Below are 22,339 nucleotides of genomic sequence, written 5' to 3'. Positions count from 1 at the left end.
ACATGTATCATTTTTTATGTATTACGGAAGTACCACAATAAACCGGAATTACTTTTTTTTTTAGAAAGACTTGTGGCTGGATGATTCTGAAAAAACGTTTATAAACGTAAAATAGTATGAATATACATATAAATTTAATAAACTCGGGTAAAAATAAATGAGAGTAATAATTTATGATTGTTTGCATATGTTTATAGCTGACAAAGTATCTCCGAGAAGGCACGGCTTTTTGCTTGAAAATTCCCACCCCACAAACCCGAATCGAAGCTTATTTGTCGAAGGATAGTCAATTAGCTATAATGTATCAATTACAGCTCAACAAGCATATGACCGACAGTTTGTTTTATCCAATAAACAAAAGAAGGTTGTTCTATAGATATAACATGGGAAGGAGGAGTATTGTACAAACTGTAATCAAGTCTGTAGCGATCTGAGCTTTGATTTGCTTGTTTGTATGTGTCTTTTGACTGACTCAACCAATAAATGTTTTGTCACCACCCCCGAACCATAAATATTTCGCGAAATACCGTCCTCTTCCATTGTAAAGCAATTAGAGGGTGAGGAGGCAGATTATTGGCTGATAAAATCGATAGTCAACTTCTTTTACACTGTAGTCGGTTACTTTCTGTCTATGTTGATATTAGATCGACGAATCATTGACCTGTGAAAACAGTGGAGCTCAAATTTCCACTAAGTACCATCCCTCTCAGGTGTAGCTGTACGCTATATATTTTTGTTGTAAATATAGATTTAAGTTTAGTTTAGTATCCTTCCTTTTTCTATTTTTTGTCTATCTTCTAGAACTTTCTTGCTTTGTCTTTCTGGTTCATTATCTCTTGGGTGGGATTACCAATTCCAAGAAAGGTGTACGTAAACAAAGGGTGAAGCAAGGCCCTGGGGCCGATGAACAAAGGGAAGAGACACTTTTGGTCGGAACTCTCAACGAGGACGGATGGAGAGAAGGAAGGCACGAGATAGCTAGCACGACAATCGGAGACCACTAGGTTTCGATAACAAAACTTGTACTCGAATTCCGATAAATAAGGGCGGAATTAGGGTAGCCACCCGATCGAATTTGAGACGATTGAAGGCTACGTTCACCCCAAGGAAGCTAGCGAAAGAAATTGAAAATAGTGCGACGGATAACACGAGGAGCAACATTCACCCCAAGAAAAGCATCAAACTAGTATCCCACCCAAGTCTTTGAAAAAAACAGGAAAGTTCCGGGTATTTCTACCTTTTTTCTTCTTCTTCTATTTTTCATCTTCTCTTCTTTCCTTAGTTATAATTAGCATAAGTATTAGTTTGTAAGTTTCGGCCCGCGTATAGTTGTCGCGCTCGTTGATCTTTTGTTCGTTAGTATAGATTGTAACGTGTGTGTGTATAGTAGTTACTTGTAGTTGTTGGGATCCAAAGAACCTGTTTAGAGCGAAAATAAATTACTTTGTCACGTGAATAAAATCTAGTTATTTATTTCTACTATCGTGCTCGCTGGACCTTGTACTTGTCGCCCTAAACATTACACAGGCTACAGTCTTTGAAATATGTAAACAATCGTTATAAAATTGCTTGTTTCTATCGTTTATTAGCTCTAATTTGCTAATTTATTGTTCTTAGAGAGTATTTAGGTGAGTAAACATTATTTTAGAAATGTAAAGATATAAATTATTTGTGAAAGTAAACATTTCCCCTCGCTGTTACATAATATGAGAAAATATGTAAACAATTGCATGTAAAATTGCGTAGTATAGTCGATTATTGTAAAAATTGCCGAAATAATATAAAAATAATGTTTCTTATACATTATCACTAAGAAAACTTTTGTTGACTTCGACCCTCAGATGACTCATCCACTCCCCTCCTAGGAGAGTAATTAGAGTAGTAGTGTGAATAATGGCAATAACTTCTCACTTGCTGTAGCTAGCAGTTTGTTTTCTTTTCAAACGAAAGATATGTGTGACTAATAAATGCACGATATTTTAGCGAATTTATATAAATAAATAAATTGTTTTCTGTTTAGTTCGGAAATTTAAAATTTTATTATAATTTTAAATTCGTGAATAACAAAATACAAAACTACGGTAAACTGTAATATGACTTTGCTAGTAAACGAAAAAAACAGACTGAATGTAGCGCGAATTTGAAGCGAGATACAACACTTGAAACGACACTTGCATCTGTAAACATGCTTTTCCTGCAAAACATCATGTTTTTGATAGAAGAACGCAGAGTTTTTATGAAAATTCTGTATATGAATATTTTTCATTATCTTATTATCAGAGAAAGATTTTTATCTGTCCTACATTGCTTGAGCCACACTACCCCCTGGACTTTGTCATGAAGAGAGAAATAGTATATTGTAAACAATGACATTTGACACCATAAGGCTATACAAGGGTGCAGTTCGTTTAGTACAAAAAAGAATTTTTACACAAGTACAGTACAAACAATTTCTTATATCACAATAATACTTATTTTATAATTATTAGTTTCTAGCTTTATATGCTGACATAAAAGCTTTACAAAAAACCCACGAAAAATCAGAATAATTTATATTACGCCATTTTATAAAATGAATTCCTATAAAGTTTTAGTATAAAACTTTATTTATTTTATTATCTATTATTTAGAAACTTATTATTTTTCATATAACACAAAACTGGCAAGGAGACACCTAGCACAGGCAGATACACAGCTGGATGACCTTGAGAACAGCTGATTGTAAACTTTTCGCGGGATGTTCCAAAACAACGCTTGAGGGGGTGTAAGTTTTCTACACACGTCAGAACTAGTTACTGTAAATACTCGAATGTATTTCGTTATTTTCTAATAATTTTTATACCAGTTTCTTCTTATCATTTATATTATATGTTGAGACTAATATCATTAACCTAACATTGTTTTTTTGTGTTTTACAGGAAAAACACCCACAAAAATAAAAAAACATTTTAATACACCAATTTATGAAATACATATCTAAAAGATTTTAGCATAAAACTTTATTTCTTTTGTTAGGTATTATTTAGAAACGAATTATCTGTCACATAACAAAAAATCGCGACGGATCACGTGACACGCGCCGCAGTTCGGTGTACTATGCTTAATGTCCTTGAAAACAGCTGTTTGTCTAAGCTGGCGGGATATTCCCAAGTAACTTTCAGGGGAAGACTGGCTTTTAGCCAGATGTGCATCATTTACCGTGAATACTCAAATACATTACGAAATTTTCGATCATGAATACTCTTTCAATAGGTGGGGACCGAAAAAATGGTCCAAAATATAAACTTCTATTGGATGTATAATTTCAAAACTTGCTGAGGTCATAAACGACATCCAATAGAATGTATCAAAAGCCTTTCCTGACTTATCTCGTCCATAGGGAGAATAGAAACGATGTTTTGAAAATTTGACGTGTATACATCGATTATTATTAAGTCCGACTTTTGCAGGAATTTGACATGACCTTCTCTATCGTTAACTTTTTCGATCTTTAATTATCAAAATTTAATAGAGTTAAAGCTGCTTATACACAATTTATCAAATTTCGTGACATATTCTATTGACATATTAAATCCCATTATACGTAATCAATATGTTGTATAATGAATGAATAAGAGAATTTTTCATAAGAATTCCGAATTTAACTTATCTGCCAATTCCTAAATAAACGTTTGGGGTAAATTGGTTCGCTGACTGACGATATCCCAGTTAACATAATTTTTAAAATGCCGAATAGTACGTTCTTCTAATGGTGAAGACGAGAAAGTTTCCCAATGAAAGGAGGATTGCTTATTCCCTACAAAAAAATAAACATTTTCTTTTGATATTATTTATTTTATTTGATTACATTATTTGAATGAAATACAGATTTAAATTGAGTACATATATAAAATAATTCTTAAGCACATATTTTGTTTTTTTTTATTAGAAATAAGTGCACCACTTCTATGGGAGTTTAACACTAAGAATACATAAATCAAAATAAATAATACAAAGTAAACATAAAATTCGTATTTGGTTTTCAGTGAAGACTAAAATGTAAAAAACTATAAATTAGAAATTATAAATAATTTTTTCTTCCATATTTTTTGAACATAATTGTAAAAAGCCTCAAACAGTGGCTTTTGAACAAGCTTATCCAGTGAACATGCCACCCGAAACCATCCGTGAAGATTTCGAACTTCAGAATAAGTCTATCTTGATCGTAAATTAGACGATGATAGATCATATGGTCGACGGTGTCAAGGTTTACTGTAGAGCGAAAGCCAAAGGCAGTTTCTGCCCAGTTGTACATCGCCAGGTAGTTTCGAAAATTACCATGCTCAGTGAGTAGTCAAGCAGTAGCAAACGTTAAATCTTTCGGTGGTGATGAGAGTCTACATTCAACACTAGGAAAATAAAGTCTTGTTATTCTACCAGTTTTACTGCTCGACCATTGCTGATTCAACTTCTGCAAAGCGTCGACACGAATATAATTTTTAAGGCCGCTACTTGAGAGAGGGATGAGAGTATAGTCCCAGTCAGTGTCCTTTGCAGCTGACTTAGCCTCAAAGTTGTCTTTTTTATTTTCTAGTATGCCAGTATGGCCAGGAACAAAAATGAAAGTTATCTTATTAACATTATTTTCAATATGGTGGTGGATATGTCTGATTTTATTGCTATCGCAATTGGGATTTACTTTTGTTTAATATATTACGTATGTCTAAAGCGTCTATTTTTTCTTTGCATAGCCAAATAAATTTATTTACCGGTGAACATGCGCTCATTACAAACCCATAAAGATTGTTTGCATCTATCGACAGAATATAATTACGAGGGTTGAGTTTTATATGTTTCGTGTATTAATGGATTATTTGCTTGTGTGAATTTTTTTACTGCTAAACTTATTTCTCCTTCTTTATTCCTTTTTCAATAAACAAGTACATATCGAGGTCATTAAATGACTCTAATTGAATTTTTGTTGTTTTTAAAGTGCAGTTCCACATCAAATCGAATGTTGTTATAAAATATACAGCATCTAAATTATAATATGTTAAACTTAATTTTCTAAAATTTTGAAATATATCTGCTAATAATATATCAACATATTGGTATAATTTTAAATAGTCTTTTAAAGTTTTACAGCAAAGTTTTTTCCAAATTAATTGAACGTGATTGCAATCATCTGTAATATTTTCTCTTGATAATTTGTTATAAAAACATATTTTGGGTGGCAGCTGTATTTAATCTAATATTCACTTATTTTTAAAATACGAATATAGAAAAATTCCTTTTCTTTTTAATAATTTTCTATATTTTTTGTGATAAAAAAATGATTAAAAATTGGAAAATTATAACTTGCATTTTTTAGGTTGTCTGTTAAAACAGAGAGAAAAGAATTTAAAAACTTGTAAGAATCAATAAATTTAAAATAATTTAATAAAAATGTTGTATATTTTTTTGAATTTATTGGAATAATTTTAATTTTTGAAAATAATTTAAAAAGAATATTTTTAAAAATTAAATGCAAATTATATCCTGAAAAATTATGCAGTATAATTGAAATAAATGTGTTTATTTGGAAATTTAAATTGCAGATATTATGGGCTTACCTACGAAAAAGACCTGTCTGATGATCGTGGTCCATTACACCCAAATTATCGTCGGCAAATCTTTCATTGCAAGTATGGCATAAATGTATCGAATTATCAAAAACAGTATTTAAATTAATTTCAACTTAACGATTTGTTTTATCTAACAAATTATTTAGTTGCTTTTGAATATAAATTAAAAAATTATTAAGAATTGATAAGCGCTACAGCACACCCCACATCTTGTAAATAATCAAGTCAAACTAGAAAAAACGATAACGCGAAAGGTTTCTGTTGTAAGTAGTATGAGTAAGCCACGAAAAACTCCACTCAAATCAAAGTATTATAATTTTTTCTGTTTACGTTGCAGGCATTATAAATGTATCATCTAATTGCAGTGATAAAAAGTATTAAAAAAAATGAGTTGTCATTTACGTAAATATTTTTCACATATTAATGAACTTGTGTACTGTTGAATGTGTGAATGTTTTTTATAAAAAGTAAACATAATTATTTACAAATATTCAATTACAGATCGAAATACTTACCGGTAGTTGTTTATGTTTGTGTCTATCATTAAAACTATTAATATATTAAAAAGTATTATAGCCATCATACTGTAAAATTAGCGCATCGCAACAACAATTGTAAGAAGTACGTTAAGTAAAACAGCATTTATACAGTTTTTACATATCTTTTTATTCTTGATACATAAAATACAATTATTACTTCATTTACTGAAAACTGTAACATCTTTATTATATTATAAGTTAGTAAATTTCTCTATCATTCTATCAATATTGCATAATAAATATGAGATTTGTATTTCGTTTCTATCTTTGAACGATTTAACACACAAAGTCATGGATGTAAATATTTTAGTTATGGAATTTGACTTCTGAATTGTTATTGTAGCATGAATTTGGAAATCTGTTTACTCCAATCATTGGTGTTTTATCTTGTTTATTTGGAAATTACTATGGATTGGAGATAATCAGTACTAAGTGTCACCTCTTTGGAAGATATTTATGAATTGTTATTAAAATATTCATATTTCAGTTAATTAAAAAAACAATTATAAATTCGGGATCTTCAGATTTCTTTTTTCTATGGAATAATATTCAAAACACTATATCTGAACTTTTAAAACATTAAACTTAACAAATTTGCTTTTTCATATTGAAGTAAACAGGCATATATACACAATTGTTTAGTTTAGAAAGTATACTATTCGTTTAAATGATAATGTATTATTAAACTTTATAATGATAGGCACATTTATTTCTAATAACGTTCAACATATTTTGTCTAATTATTCTACTTCAATTCTACCACATCACTTAACGGTAACGCCGTAATAACGTAAAAGGATAACGCACAGAAATACAGTTTAAAAGTGAAAAAGTCGCATAAACTGGACATGAACGTAAAAAACATCTATAACTTGTGTTGTTTTTTATGTTGGGCGAGAGCTACTAGGCTGTGGTGTCTCGTGTTAATTTGTGATGTGCATGTGACATAGTTACTTATTATATATAATTGTTTACACGCGGAGAATAGTGCTTTCCGAGAAGACTTTTCAGTGTAACTGGCCCCTATTCGGGCATTACAGACGTGAAGAGAACTCGGAAAACTTCACGTGGCCAGCCTGCACTAGCCAGGCACGAATCTACACCCCGAACTCCCATGACTCGGAAAGGAAACGCTTGGCTAATGGTTAGCATCTATCACTGTTTTTGCACTGTAAAGGAAATGCTGTTTTTCAATACGACAACTATTCCCAGATTTTAAATCTCCATTTACGAATTTCGTGAATTGGTTTCTTATAAGATTCGATCGCTGCATCCCAAACCACACTATTAGTTTTGGAAACAAGTGAAAGTCGAGCAGCTCGAGATTGGGATGATCAAACTAGTTACATTAAAAGTTATTCGAGCAATTTCTGTGGGCGTGCGTTGTTCTGGACGTGATCCGTGCCGTAGGACAACATGCATCGCCTCTGGTTCTGTGTCACTCTTCAAAGCTTTTCTAGAGTTTCACCGTACGTTGGAAATTAACGGTATCTTAGGCTCTATAAAATTTGTCAAAAACACTCCCTTACAGTCTCAAAAATTCTACTCGTCTCTTTTTTCTGGATAATGATTGCTTAAATTTCTTCGAAATGCGATTTAATAATTTTAACTGCGAAATATGTTGTTTATCTTTAACCTTGCAATTTTGTTCTTTCTTCAATACTTCGCTTACTTCCATACAAGAAGAGAATACCGAATAAAGTGCACTGACTACCTGAAAATAACAATATTATATAAATATCATTACTTGACTTATATTTATACGATTAGAAAAAATAACAATTTACTCTTATCAAGATATTCCGTTTTATATAGAAGTATGACAAAAGGAATTTTTCCAAATCTATTCATGAAGTCATTTATCTTTCAAATAAAAATTATAAAATATTAATGAGTTTATTATAGTTAAATCCCGTGTTTCCTCGTTTATTCGTTGATGATGTTTATAATTAACCCGACTGAGCTCCTTTCAATTCATTTTTATACCGGGTGATAACAAGTGGTCACAAGTCCACCGGTGGTTAAGTGGATAAAACCAATGAACACTGGTATTGTCGTGAGTTCGCACTACGCCGATGTGCCAGACTAGTGAGTCCTCTTCACATTAGTAACATGTAAATAGAGGCCAGTTTCCCATAGAAAACGTGCAGAAAGCGCACTCCCCATAGATCGACAGATCGCCTGTATATCGAGTCGCATTAAGTGAATAAACAACAACAACAACAACAAACAAAAAAAAACAAAAAACCAAATAAATAATCAAATTTCAAGCAACTGTATTTCTGAAAACGTTTCAGATTGACTGCCGGATGGCCGAGCTGTTACGGTGGCAGCCGCTTTGGGGAATAAAATCCGGACGAGTCGATAAATCTTCAGCAATTTTCGGGATGGTTTGACCGAATATGTCAGTTCTTATCCCACACAACCCGGCTGATCTTATTTTGGCCCTAGCCAAACTAATAATTAGCTTGCTAAAAAGGCCTCTTAGTGCTCACAGAGCGATACAAGTTAAAAATATACATTTCAGATTTAACAACCAGTGTTACTTTAGAACTATAAACTATTCAAGTTTCTGTTGAAAAACTAGGGATGTTATATGTATTTTCCTTTGGTAATGTGACACGTTCAAAGAATCATTCAATTCGCTTTATGCATTTTAAAGATGATTTCCTGGCTGGTCAAAATTGCAGCGATAATGCAGTTCCGACACTCTTCCGAAGACAGTAAGTAATGTCAACATAAATCGTGTTCTTTACATACCTCGACAGAAAAAAATAGCACACGAAGTGAGGTCCAGAGATGTGTAGGGCATCTGTTTATCGGTATGCTTTACCCAATCAGCCACTGGTTAGCTTTTACATTACTCCTTTTCTTGCTTTTTATCTCAGGGTTTAATCATCGAAGTAAAGTGCAGTACAGGGTAGACAAAAAGTTTGTAAAAATCTTTAAAAATTTATTTCAAAACGGAAGAATTATCAGAATAAAATGCAGGTTGCATGGTAAGTAAAGTCAGCACGGTAGGTTCTTTTGTTGACAGGGATAAAATTTCGTTCTAAAAATCAGCGGTAAACAGTGTTGACGTACAAGTAAGAATGAGTAGACACGCAAACAATGAAAATAATTTTCAATCTGTTTATCAAAATATAAGTATTAGGCATATTCTCCGACATACCGTATAACACAATTTAGCCACGTAACAACGGTTGTGAATGCATGATGAGGCATGTCCGGTTGAATAATTGTTTTCGATAATTCTGTAACTTTTTTTCAGTACGAATTTTTAACAGTACGAAATTCTTGACCACCATGTGTGTATTTTTCTTCTTTTCGTGCTAAGAAAAGTTTAATTATATACAATATATTTCCTATAATTTGTTTATTTGTTTTCATATTCGTAAGTAAAACGAACTGCAATAAAACTGGGAAACCTTGAAAATACTCTGTAAGTGGTTTAACTGTATATCTTGTAAGTTTGGTGCAAATGCATGAAATCTATAACACTGAAAGTTTATTTAATATGCCTACCCGTGTATATTCAAGTTGACTAATTGAAATATAGTGTTCCCAGATTATTCTAAATTATTCACTTTTCTTAAATTGTCAATGGTAGATTTGCAGATCAAACCTTTCAATGCTGGCAAAATGATCGTACAGTACATTAAGAATAGAAATAATGATATATCAAGCTGTGATCGTAGCATTATTCAAACTCAGACTCAACTGAACCGAATCGAAAAAAAACTCAGTACAAATACAATGCGCATCACCGGAAAGAGATTTACGAATTGGAAAATTAGTTAAAATCTTTATCTCCAAGAGAAAATGTGACGTTGTAATAATAACAATTTATAAGAACAGTGGGAAAATTTTTATTACAAGAATAAAATTACGTTTTAAACATTTACAGCATGTGCTCATTAGAATCCTGTTCTCTTCACTATGTTGCAATGTAAAACCACGTTATCAACTGCAGCACGTAATATTTCTATGGTAATCCGGAAAAAAGATCGCACTGTTGTGGCTTTCATATGCGACACCGAGTGCACGCGTTAGATACGATCCTTTAAATAACTTCACCCCGTTAAACATGTTTTTCATTGAACAGCACCATATATTTTTTCGTTGGTGAAAATTTCAAATGATTTTTTTCCATAAATTCCTTATTATTCGGTATCAAATTAAAGCTTTTATCTTAAAGATGATTTCGCTAACAAAAGATTAATGGTTGAAATGTACTGGGCAATGTTATATAATGAGAATGAGACACACAACGCTTCTTCCGTTAATTTCAGACCCAGTGTTTTATGTATGTGTTAGTGTTTGGCAGTTTTATTATCGTAATTACTGAGGTTTGGTAATGTACATTTAAGTTATTAAATGTACTGTACATTAACAGACCTCAGACTTCTTTTAATTTACTAATTTCTCTAATTTAAAAAACGTTAAAAAAACGTAATAAATAGGTGTTATAATTTAATCTCACTAATTTCTCAACCCTGAAAATTTTAAACAAGGCCAGGCCAGGTATACTTAGCTAAATTAATATTATGGAAAATACGCTTTTTTTATCGTTTTCAATACAACGTTGATTCCCTAAAGAAAATTGCTAACACATTAACAAGAGATGCCCGACATTGTTTCTGAGCAAATAAGCAAATGCACAAGAAAAAGTATCAGTCCAAACAGAAGAATTAAAAATATTAATATAAAACCAATTGTAAATATCAATTTTAATTTAGCAAATATCGTTGCATACCAAACGAAAGACGTCATGTAAAATAATATAAAAGGTAAATAAAAGGTAAAAGAATGTCCCATTGTTCGTTAATTGTTGTTAAACATTTCCAAAGTTCCACGTGTTTTTGCAGTATTCGGTTGAATGTTTCCTGCAAAAAATAGTTTCAAATATTAAACTTAGTTATCTCGTCTGACATCTTCTGGAAAATAAGGAAACCTGCCACCCATACTAAAACAAGAGAAATGATCTGGCCAGCGGAATAAATATGATACATAGAACACAGAAAAATAAAACAAATCGCTCTGTGTCAGTTCCATTTTTCTTCTTTAATTCCGCAAACAACGAAATTCCGGGAAACAAGGTAGACGCAATAAATGTGATAAATTATAAAGGTAAGAAATACATTGTATACGCTTCTATACGATTTATTATTTTAGATTTTCCTTGATAACTGCTAAATATGCAGTAACAATAAATTTTTCTTCTTTTGAGAATCCTGAACTACCCGGCACTATATATCGATAATAGAGCCCAGAATACTAACGCTTCTAGTGAATAACCTCCATATATTTTGATACCTTTTAAAAAATAAATATTCATATTTTGTAATCGTATAAATGAAAGCAAGGCCATTGCCCATAGAAATATTTCTATGGAAAAACAAAATGCTTTAAATAAATTCGATCGAAAATGATTCTTTGGTCGTTTCGCCTTCCATGCATGGACAAGGGTTCCAAACATACAGCACAAATACTTTAACTGAATTTAATACAAGGTCTAACACATACCAGATACGACTTTGTTTTTCCTACTAGTGTTAGCATATTCTATCTGAGTAAGACGAATTATTTTTAGTCTTCGAAAGTCCGTTTTTACGAAAAACACTACAGCAAACACGTGACAATGAACGTCTGCTTGTCGTGTTTCGTTGCTATAAAGGAATATTGATTTATTTTAAAAATTTCAAGGAATATTTATCATGCTTAAATTAAAGTAAGTGCTTTATGATGTACAATTAAGTAAACGACTTGGTTTGCAACCCATTAAAATATATAAGCTTAACAGAGGTAGAAAATCAATAAATTGATCAGGAGAAAATTATTTTGCGCATAATAACTTTAGTATTTATTTTTTTTCTACTAGAAACAACTTCCTTGAAGGGAAATTAGAGTATATTAAGGTACACAAACTAAAATATTCAACTAAAAATAGATAAAAGTTCCATTATGTTGTTTCCTTAATTGTATATCATAAAGCACTTACTCTAATTGAAACAAAATGAATATGCATTGAAATTTTTAAAATAAATCAATATTACACAATAGCAACGCCACACGACACAAAGACGTACATTGTCAGGTGTATGCTGCGGTGTTTTGGGTAAATTGAAAATTTCAGAGATTAAAATTAATTGGTTTTACTCAAAGACGAAATGCTGTCAATTCGAGAGAAACAACGTTGTATAGGGTATATGTTAGTCCCTGTATTTAATTCAGCTAAAGTATTCGAACTGTTCTTTTGGAATCCTTGTCCATGCATGGAGGACGACACAAAGGCAAAGAATCATTTTCGACCGTATTTATTTAAGGCATATTGTTCTTTCATAGAAATATTTTTCTGGGCAATGGCCTTGATTTTTTCGGTAAGATTACAAAATATGAATATATATTTTTTAAGAGTTATCAAAATATTCGGAGATTATTCGTTGGAAGCATCAGCAGTCTGTGCATTATTCTCGATATATATTGCTGGGCAGTTCACTATTCTCAAAAGGAAAAAGGTTTATTTTCACTGCGTATTGAGCAGTTATAATGGAGAATCGAAAATAACTAAGCGTATAGAAGAGAGTACAATCTATTTCTTATCTTTTTTATTTATCACATTTATTGTGGTTTCCGCGATATCTGGGATTTCGTTTTACGCAGAAATCAAAAGACAGAAGGGGTCTGACACAGAAGCATTTCTTGTGTCTTTTGTTCATTCTGCATATTTTATGTATTTCAATGGCCAGATCGTTTCTCTTGCCTTAGCGTGCGTGGCAGGTTTTCTCATTTTGCAGAAAAGATACATGAAGATGTCAGAAGAGATAAGTGAAATTACTATTGATAACCATTTTCTACGAGAAACATTAGAAGAAATACTGCAGAAACACGTAGAACTTTGGGGATATCTTACAACGATTAATGAACAATGGGACATTCTTTTACCTTTTATTTACACAAGTTTACTTTACTTGGTGTCTTTCGTTTCGTATGCAACGATATTCGTTAAATTACAACCGATTTTAACAATTAGTTTTACAATAATATCCTTACTTTCTCTGTTTGGACTGTTGCTTATATCTCGGGCACTTTCTCATTTAACAATTCTGGTAAGTATTTCTATTTTCGTAGAAATTGACGATTGTATTTATATGTTTTGATTCATCGTTATGGAATAATATTTTATCAGAAATAATTTTAGGCATATCTCGTTATGCATCATTATTTCATTTCTGAAAATAAAACGTTGTGTCGAAAATCATAAAGCAAAGCCGATTACTCATTACTTTTAAATTGATGCGTATACCTGCCTTTGTTCGGAATTTTCAATTGGAGACAAATTAGTGAGGTTGAATTGGTACTCCGAGATTCTTCCTAAAATATTACATGCTGCATTTGATAACGTGATTTTACAATTGCAATGTAGTCAATGGAGAAAGATTCTACATTGTGCACATGCTGTAAATGTGTAAAATGTAGTTTTATTTTCTAATAAAGTTTTTTTTGTCATTCTTATAATTGTTATTAATACAGCGTCATATTTTCTTCTGGTGGTAAAAATTTCAATTAATTATTTCCTTCGTAAATCTCTCCCAGTCGTCAGCATTGTGTGTTCGAATTTCATTCGATTCGGTTCAGTTAAGTCGGCTCTACGCGTGTCTGAGTACTGTCGGTTTAATTCTGTACATTTTGTACAATGCTACAGTTACAGGTTGAAACGTTATTATTATTTTTTCAGATGTACGTTAATTTCATAAGTATTCAAAAGGTTTCTTCTGGAAATTTACCATTGACCTTCAAGTTTAAGGTAAGTCAATTATCCAGAATAATGCTTAAATGCTAAATACTTATTATCTAAAAAATCCAGTCTTTCAATGTGTTCATCCCTAATGTTCGAAAAATAAAATAAAAACCTGAAAATACGTACGTTTTAACGATAAATTTTAAATAATTAAACAAGGAAATACTACATTTAATTATGATAAACAGATTGAGATATTATCTGTATTTATTTTAAAAGATCAACGACTTCATGAAAAGATTTGGAAAGATTCCTCTCGGCATATCCATTGGCGGGTTCTTCTATATAAAGCGGGATTTCCCCATAAGAGTAAATTGTTTTTTTTTCTAATTTTATAAACCTATATCAGTTGTAAATGACCTTAATAATATATCGTTATTTTCAGGTAATGAGTGCTCTTTATTCGATACTTTCTTCGTGTATTGAAGTCAGCGGAATTTTGAAGAAAGAAAATAATTGCACAGTCAATGCTGGAAAAAACATATTTCGTAATTAATAAATTTATCTATTTCTAAGCGATCTTTATTTAGAAACAGATGATGATTATAATTTATGAGATTGTAAATGCGTGCTAGTGACAAATTTAGTTTGCAAGTGTACAGTGAAACTGTAAGAAAACTTGGAAGAACGACTCAGAACAGTAGGCAATGCATGTTGTCCTACGGCATAGTTTTTGTTTAGAAAAACGCTCACCCACAGCAATTGTTGAACACATTCAATGAAAGTTGTTTGATCATCTCAACTTTCCACCGAATGACTTTCATTTTTTTCTAAAAGTAAAAGTGTGGTTTGGAAAGCTGCAATCAACACCGGTGAGAAATCGATTCATGAAGTTCGTGAATTATTGAAATTTCAGGGGCAAACTGCCTTAATGAGGGGATACAAAAAATAGTGCTACCTTACGACAAATATCTGATTTATACCGTACATTTTCTGTAGAATATCCCGTTTATATTTATTCCTGTTTTTTTTTTTATAGGGTACCAGAAGTTAATTTCGGAATAGTTGTCTGACTGTAAAGCAGCATTTCCTATAGAGAGCGCTGGGAGTTTTGGCGCAAAGATGATATATATCTCATTAGAAGCCAAGCGGTTTCGTTCCCCGAACAGTAGAAGTTCGGTGATGGGTTCGTACCTGGCCAGAACGGGCTGGCCACGTGAAGTTTTCCGGGTTTTCTCCACGTCTGTAACGCCTGAATAGGGGCCAGTTTTCTCTAAAAGACCTCCCGGAAGGCATTATTCTTTACGCACCAAAAAATATATATAATTATTTATTACAAAACATCGCACGTCACAACCTACCATTGCACATTATAGGCTAGTAGCTCTCTCCCAACATAAGAAGACAGGACAAAATGATAGATGTTTGTTTATGTTTGTGTTGGCTTCTTACGCTTTACTTTTTCCACTTCTAAACCGTATTAGAATTCGATATCCTTGTATGTTATTACGGCGTTTCCATTAAATAATGTGTTAGAAGAACACTTTAAATTAGAAGAATTAGACAAAATATATTAAACGTTATTAGAAATAATTGTACCTATTATCGTCAAGTTTAATAATACATGATAGTTGTAATGAATTGCATATTTATATATTATTAAATCATGTATCACTAGATTCTTGAAATTGTGTACAGTAGAAGAATAAAGTATTTTTAAAATGTGTTACATTTGTTACTCAGTGCAATAAACTCTAACGTAAGATAATCTTTGTAGTTTTATAAGTCAAATACAATGAAACAACAAGTATTAAAAAGAAAAACATAGTTTGGTTATTTCAGCTTATCATTGTCATGTTTATGACGATACTCGGATACTCGGTAAAAATTGGCCCAATTTCATTTGTCAAGTAGATAGCAATTGAAACGTATCTTAAGTTTTTTCAAATAACGTATTTTTTTCTCATGTTAACTCAAATAAACTGTATTATTCCCAGACGCATATCAATAGGTAATCTCCCAACAATTCAAATTTCGCGAATAACGGTCAAAATATTTAAACTCGACACCCTCGAAAACCACTTAAAGCATATTTTATGCATATTGTTAAACTTGTATGATGTAACTTACCAATTCAAATTACACCATGCTGCTGGTCCGATAGAAAAAAGGACTGTTGCCAGAAGAATTGAATTAATTCCACCGAAAGTATTCGTTGATTTTTTTCCGGAAGTGTGCATGGTCAACGACTATTAATTAATACTGGTCTGATATTAATATTTGAAAAGTGATTCGTGTTGGATAGGTTGTGATGCCTACGTAAGCGATTTAAGTTGCCGACATTCACGTCTGAAAGACATGATATAAAACACGTTAAAATAGAAATAATCTTGTAATAATTCGATAATAATTATTAAGTTTGACTTTTCCAGGAATTTGACACGACCCCGCTCTATCGTTCACTTCCTCGATCTTTAATTATCAAAATTTAATAGATTGTGTATAAGCAGCTTTAACTCTATCAAATTTCGTGCCAAATTCGCTTCTTAATCATTACTCCATCCTGAGATGTTAAACGAAATAAACGTCAAAGCACACACATACATACTTATTTACATAAATTTGTAAATAAGTATGTATGTGTATGCCTGTTTTTGACATCTTTTGGGTTCTGGATGTCTGAAAACGTGAATATTTTCAAAAAACTCGGAAGGTCATATTTCACACGATTCACACGAATACTTGTTACGTATACACAATCGCCGCGAAAGCAAAACCTGCTTACATATCAATTGTTCCTAGTGTTCCGATCTGTTTTTAGTTCCGTTTGGTGTAATTTATAACAACTTGAAATGAATAGTAAAGCATTAACAGTGAAGATTAACTTGAACTCTAAAAGACGATTACTTTTTTCAATATTTATAAAATTGTTGTAAATCTGAAAAAATCAAAACATTACCTCTAATTTCTTCATTGATTATCGTTTAATTGGTAAAAATATTATTATATAGATAATTTTAATTAAATGCATTGAAGAAAAAATAATACTTGTTGCAATATATCAAAATAATCATAAAATACGGTTTTCATTTTAAAAAATTCATATCGTTTTTATGAGTGATTAACATTCATGAAATTATGAAATCGGTTTTAATGAAAGCGGTTAATCGATTATTGACAGCAGGTGGCGATGTATTGGCTTAATGTTATCGGGTTTAGTACGATGTTTATTTGTAAATGATTAAAAATCGGAAAATTATAATTTGTATATTATAGATTGGTAAAACAGAGAAAAGAATTTAAAACCTGGTAACTATCAATAAATTTAAAATAATCTAATGAAAATGTTGTAAATTTTACTGAATTTATTGGAATAATTTAAAAGGAATATTTTTAAAAATTAAATGTGAATCATAACCGGAAATATTATGCAGTATAATTGGGATTTAAATGCTTTTAGTCAGAAATTTAAATTGCAGCTGTTATGGACCCACTCACGAAATAGACCTGTCTGATGATCGAGATCATCAGGCAGGTCTTTTTTGTCGGCAAATCATCGTCTGCAAATTTTTCATTGCAAGTATGGCATAAATGTTTCGAATTATTAGAAACAGTATTTAAATTAATTTCAACATAACGATTTATTTTATCTAACAAATTATTTAATTGCTTTTGGATATCAATTATGAATATTTTAACAATTGATAAGCGCCACAGCACAACCGACATCTAGTGGATAATCAAGCCAAACTAGAAAAGGCAATAATGCGAAAGGTTTCTGCTGTAAGTAGTATGAGTAAGCCACGAAAAACTCCACTCAAATCGAAGTACAGTAGAGCATCGTTTATCCGAATCAATTGGGGACTGGAGTTGTTCGGATAACTGATTGTTTCGTATAACCGATTATGTACTAAAAAATTATATTAACCTATCCAATGTTGACATTTTTCTCCATTGTGTGTCGATTTATGTTAAAATTTTCTCCGTTGCGTGTCGCTTCGTGTTGAATTTTTGTCGATTTTAAGCCTAACGAAAATTTTTATAATAATAATCGAAGCTTTGTATCATTAAAAATTATTTCTTTGTTTTGTACAAACAAAATGAATATATTAAAAATACAAAAACGAAAAAAAATATACTTTGATTTTAGAAGTTAAACGTTCGATTGGGCAAGACACAGTCCGACTGTCAAGCTTTTGGTTAACCCGCTTTCGGATAAACGACGCTCTACAGTGTTATAATTTTTTGTTTTTAGGTTGCAGGCATTATAAATTTATCATCTAATTGCAGTGATAAAAAATATTTTAATAAAATGAGTTGTCATTTATGTAAATATTTTTCACATATTAATGAACTCGTGTAATGTAGATTGTGTGGATGTTTTTTATATAAAGTAAACATTATTATTTACAAATATTCAATTACAGATCGAAATACTTACCGGTAGTTGTTTATGTTTGTGTCTATCATTAAAAATACTAACCTCTTAACAGTAGAACAGTCGGACTCGGCTCTACCAGTTAGTTGTGGAGATAAACCGTGGGAATTTTTTTAAGAATTTTCCCACGCGTTTTTCTCGTTTCCGTTTAGGAAAAAAAATTTTTAAACAGTTACGTCTTGTAAAGAAAAAATCGTTCTTTATTGTCACATAATTTTTTTATATATGAATTTTTTTCGCGGTAATTTTTTGCTAAAATTTTTTTTTCAAATTTATATTAAATTCTTTTTTGATTTTCTATCCGATACGATTTTTTCAAAAGTTTTTAATTTATTTTCAATTTTATATAATTTTTTAAAGTTTTAGGCATTTAAGTAATGACGATTTTTTCCAACCTGCGAATCAAATTCAAGAAAATGTAATTGACAGTTAACGAATTTCATCCACAACAATAGAAGACGTAAAGGTTGTTATGACTACAACTGGCGGCCTTTCCCCCCAGACTGAAATGTGGGTGAAGGTCGTCTCGTGTTCTACTTTCTGTAGAAGTGACGTAATCATTGTAAATAAAAGAAAATTTCAGTATATCGTTTATTTAAAATTTTAAAATTCCTTGTTCAAATTTACACCGAAATATTAAAGCGAATTAAAATATTAGCATTTTGTAAATAAACTTACTTGACATATAATAAATTTAAATAAATTAATCTTTAAGAAACAACAAAACAATAAAAAAATGTAGAAATATTTTTATATTCATCTTCACATTTATAACATATGTTATCGTCATTGAGCGATATTTAATTTTAAAAACAATTTTCACAATTGGCATGCATCAGAAAAAAAGTGCATAACTTCCCTAAAATACACTTCACTGAGAGGGTCCGCTTCACTCTGAAAAAGCCGACAGTTTTATGTCAGAAATCCAATGTGTGACATACTTTCTCTAACGTAGTAAAACAAAGTAAGTTGCAGTACAACAATACACATAAACACAAATAAATTAGTAGCTCAATAATACATACTTTCATTTATATCCATATGTTATATCCAAAAGTCAGTTCTCCCAAATTGTCGAAAAATAAATTATTTTCAACTTTTCTTTTTGTAAAGTAGCATATTCTGAAAAACAAGTTCTATATTCAGCGTAAAATTTCCACCTTTTATCCGTTAAAAACAACGCAAAATGTATGGATCCACGTAATAAAAAATTATCGCAGTGAACTTCGAAAAAACGAGAAACACAGAATTATTAAACCGCACTTTACGAAATCTGGCGCGAACTGTCGTATACAATAAACAAAACGAAAATGCTCTTGTCCAATGTCATCAGGTGACAAAAAGTTTCTAAATAAACGCTAAAAGTTTTAAAGAATTCTTTCACAAAAACCGATGAATTTAATTAATACACAATAACTAAATCTGTTTAATAAAGATTAATAATTTTCCATTATAATTATGCAAATTAGATATAAAAAAGATCATCGCGCAAATTCTCCCGCGAACCATGGATGACTCTTACGTCATCTGGATTGAAGTTTCCTGCAAAATAGTGAAAATTTTTATATAATTATTTTACTAATCCAGTCAAATTTAAATAATATAAAATGTCTAGATCTGTTTAATAAAGATTAGTAATGTACTATCATTAATATGCAAATTAGATATGACAAAGATCACTGTGGAAAATTCCCGCCAAGATAAAAATAGCTTTCGGTCACGTGATCACCAAGAAATACGCCTTAAATTTAATGTTTGTGTACAAATTAATACATTTTAACTAATGTCATCGTTTAAAATTTAATGTTTCTGTAAAAATTAGTAAATTGTAACAAATTTCATCAAAGACAACAGAATAATTTTCAGCTTATAAAAACTCTACAATAAATGATTATTTCTTCGAAAGACGTCGATATGCACGAATAAATAATAAATATACAATAATGCTTTTATCCATTTTAAGTGGATATTGTAAAAATTAAGCTATTTAATTTGTTTGGCTTTTATAATTTAGTTTCCGAATATTTTACTGTGAAATTCCATTTAGTAAACAGAAACAAAGACAAGCTATTAGTTATAAACAGGACAATAGAATAATTTTTACGTAAATTGAGTGAAAATACAGAAAAAAACGAATTATATCAAAGATGGGGACAAACAAGCTTACATCCCCAGAACAGAGCTTATAATTTGTTGTCAATTTCAGCCTGTTCCTACTTTGACTGTTTTCTGTTGGTAAAAACTTATTTTTTTAAAATAAAAGTACTTTGTTGTTAGTGAAGAAAGATAAAAGTATCGAAATATAATATTCAGAATTAAAAATATTGATGTATGTCCATATTAGAAATGTATATTTTTTTCCGATATTAGAAATAATATCACGAGAAAAACATTATATAAATGAAATACGGCCATAAACAATTTCTTTCTGTCAAATAAATTACGGATTAAACAGGCTTATCTAGAAAAATTCAATCGCGAATAACTGACTTTAAATATACAGAGGATACAGTATGCTTGTTATGTGATAGAATCTGCGTTTACAAATTAACAGAATTTTCCATTTTTTTTTTTACACATTATTATGCTATAATCTAGGAAACTATGTTTAATAATAAGACATACTACAGAAAGGGTAAGAAAGGAACGTCAGTCATTGTATCTAATGTATTATTGAAAGTTTCATTCATATAGATAATTAATTTTATCAAGATACATTTCTCCAGAAGAAAATTATCGATATTTCTCGTAAATATAAGTAAATTTTATTATAATTTAGATAAAAACTCATTTTTTCCCCACGCATGGCTTCTTTCCCCTCCCTCTTACTCCTATACTTGGAACATTCCATTTCATAATTTGATGTAATAATAACGTTTAAAATGATTCTAAATAAAATATTGACACTTAAAGTAGGTTAATATAGGCCTATATTGTCACGAGTCTCAGGTGTATTCATAAAAATGTAATAATCTATACAATAATACTTTCTCACATGCTCCATGTGTTAAAGTTTGCAGCTGTAATTGAAGGTAATATATAAAGAAACAAAATGTTTATATTATCAATAGTTATAAAAGATATCTTATTTTCACGTAGAAAAACAAAATAAGACAGAAGAAACAGACAATCACACGATATCTCTATCCAGGACATTCTATAATTGATTTCAAATTTCTAATGTCGACATACATGAATATTTTTGTGTGTGTGAATATTATATTTCGATACTTTTATGTTTCTTTACTAAGAACATCTTAAAACATTAACTTTTTACCAACAAAAAACAGTCGAAGTAGAAACAGGCTGAAAATAACAACGAATTATAAGCTCTGTTCTGGGGATGTAAGCTTGTTTCTCCCATCTTTGATATAATTCGATTTTTTTCTGTATTTACACTCAACTTACGTATAAATTCTTGTATTGTGCTGTTTATACTTAATAGCCTAACTTTGTTTCTGTTTACTAAATTGAATTTCACAGTAAAATACTCGGAAACTCTAAATTATAAAAGCCACACAGATTAAATGGCTTAATTTTTACAATATCAATTTAAAATGGATAAAAGCATTATTAAATAATTATTATTTATTCGTGTATATCGACTTCTTTCGAAGAAATACTCATTTATTGTACGGTTTATGTAAGCTGAAAAATTAAATTTTAAACATATTTCTTGGTGAACACGTGACCGAAAGCTATTTTTATCTTGGCGGGAGATTTCCTAGTGATCTATCTCATATCTAATTTGCATATTTGTAATAATATTTGTGATAATCTTTATTAAACAGATCTAGACATTTTATATTATTTAAATTTGACTGGATTAGTAAAAGAATTATATAAAAATTTTCAGTATTTTGCAGGAAACTTCAATCCAGATGACGTAAGAGTCATCCATGGTTCGCGGGAGAATTTGCGCGATGATCTTTTTTATATCTAATTTGCATAATTATAATGGAAAATTATTAATCTTTATTAAACAGATTTAGTTATTGTGTATTAATTAAATTCATCG

Source organism: Centruroides vittatus, unplaced genomic scaffold (genome assembly GCF_030686945.1).
Source record: "Centruroides vittatus isolate TY-2023 unplaced genomic scaffold, ASM3068694v2 scaffold_149, whole genome shotgun sequence".
NCBI lineage: Eukaryota > Metazoa > Arthropoda > Arachnida > Scorpiones > Buthidae > Centruroides > Centruroides vittatus.
This window is presented reverse-complemented; position numbering follows the sequence as displayed.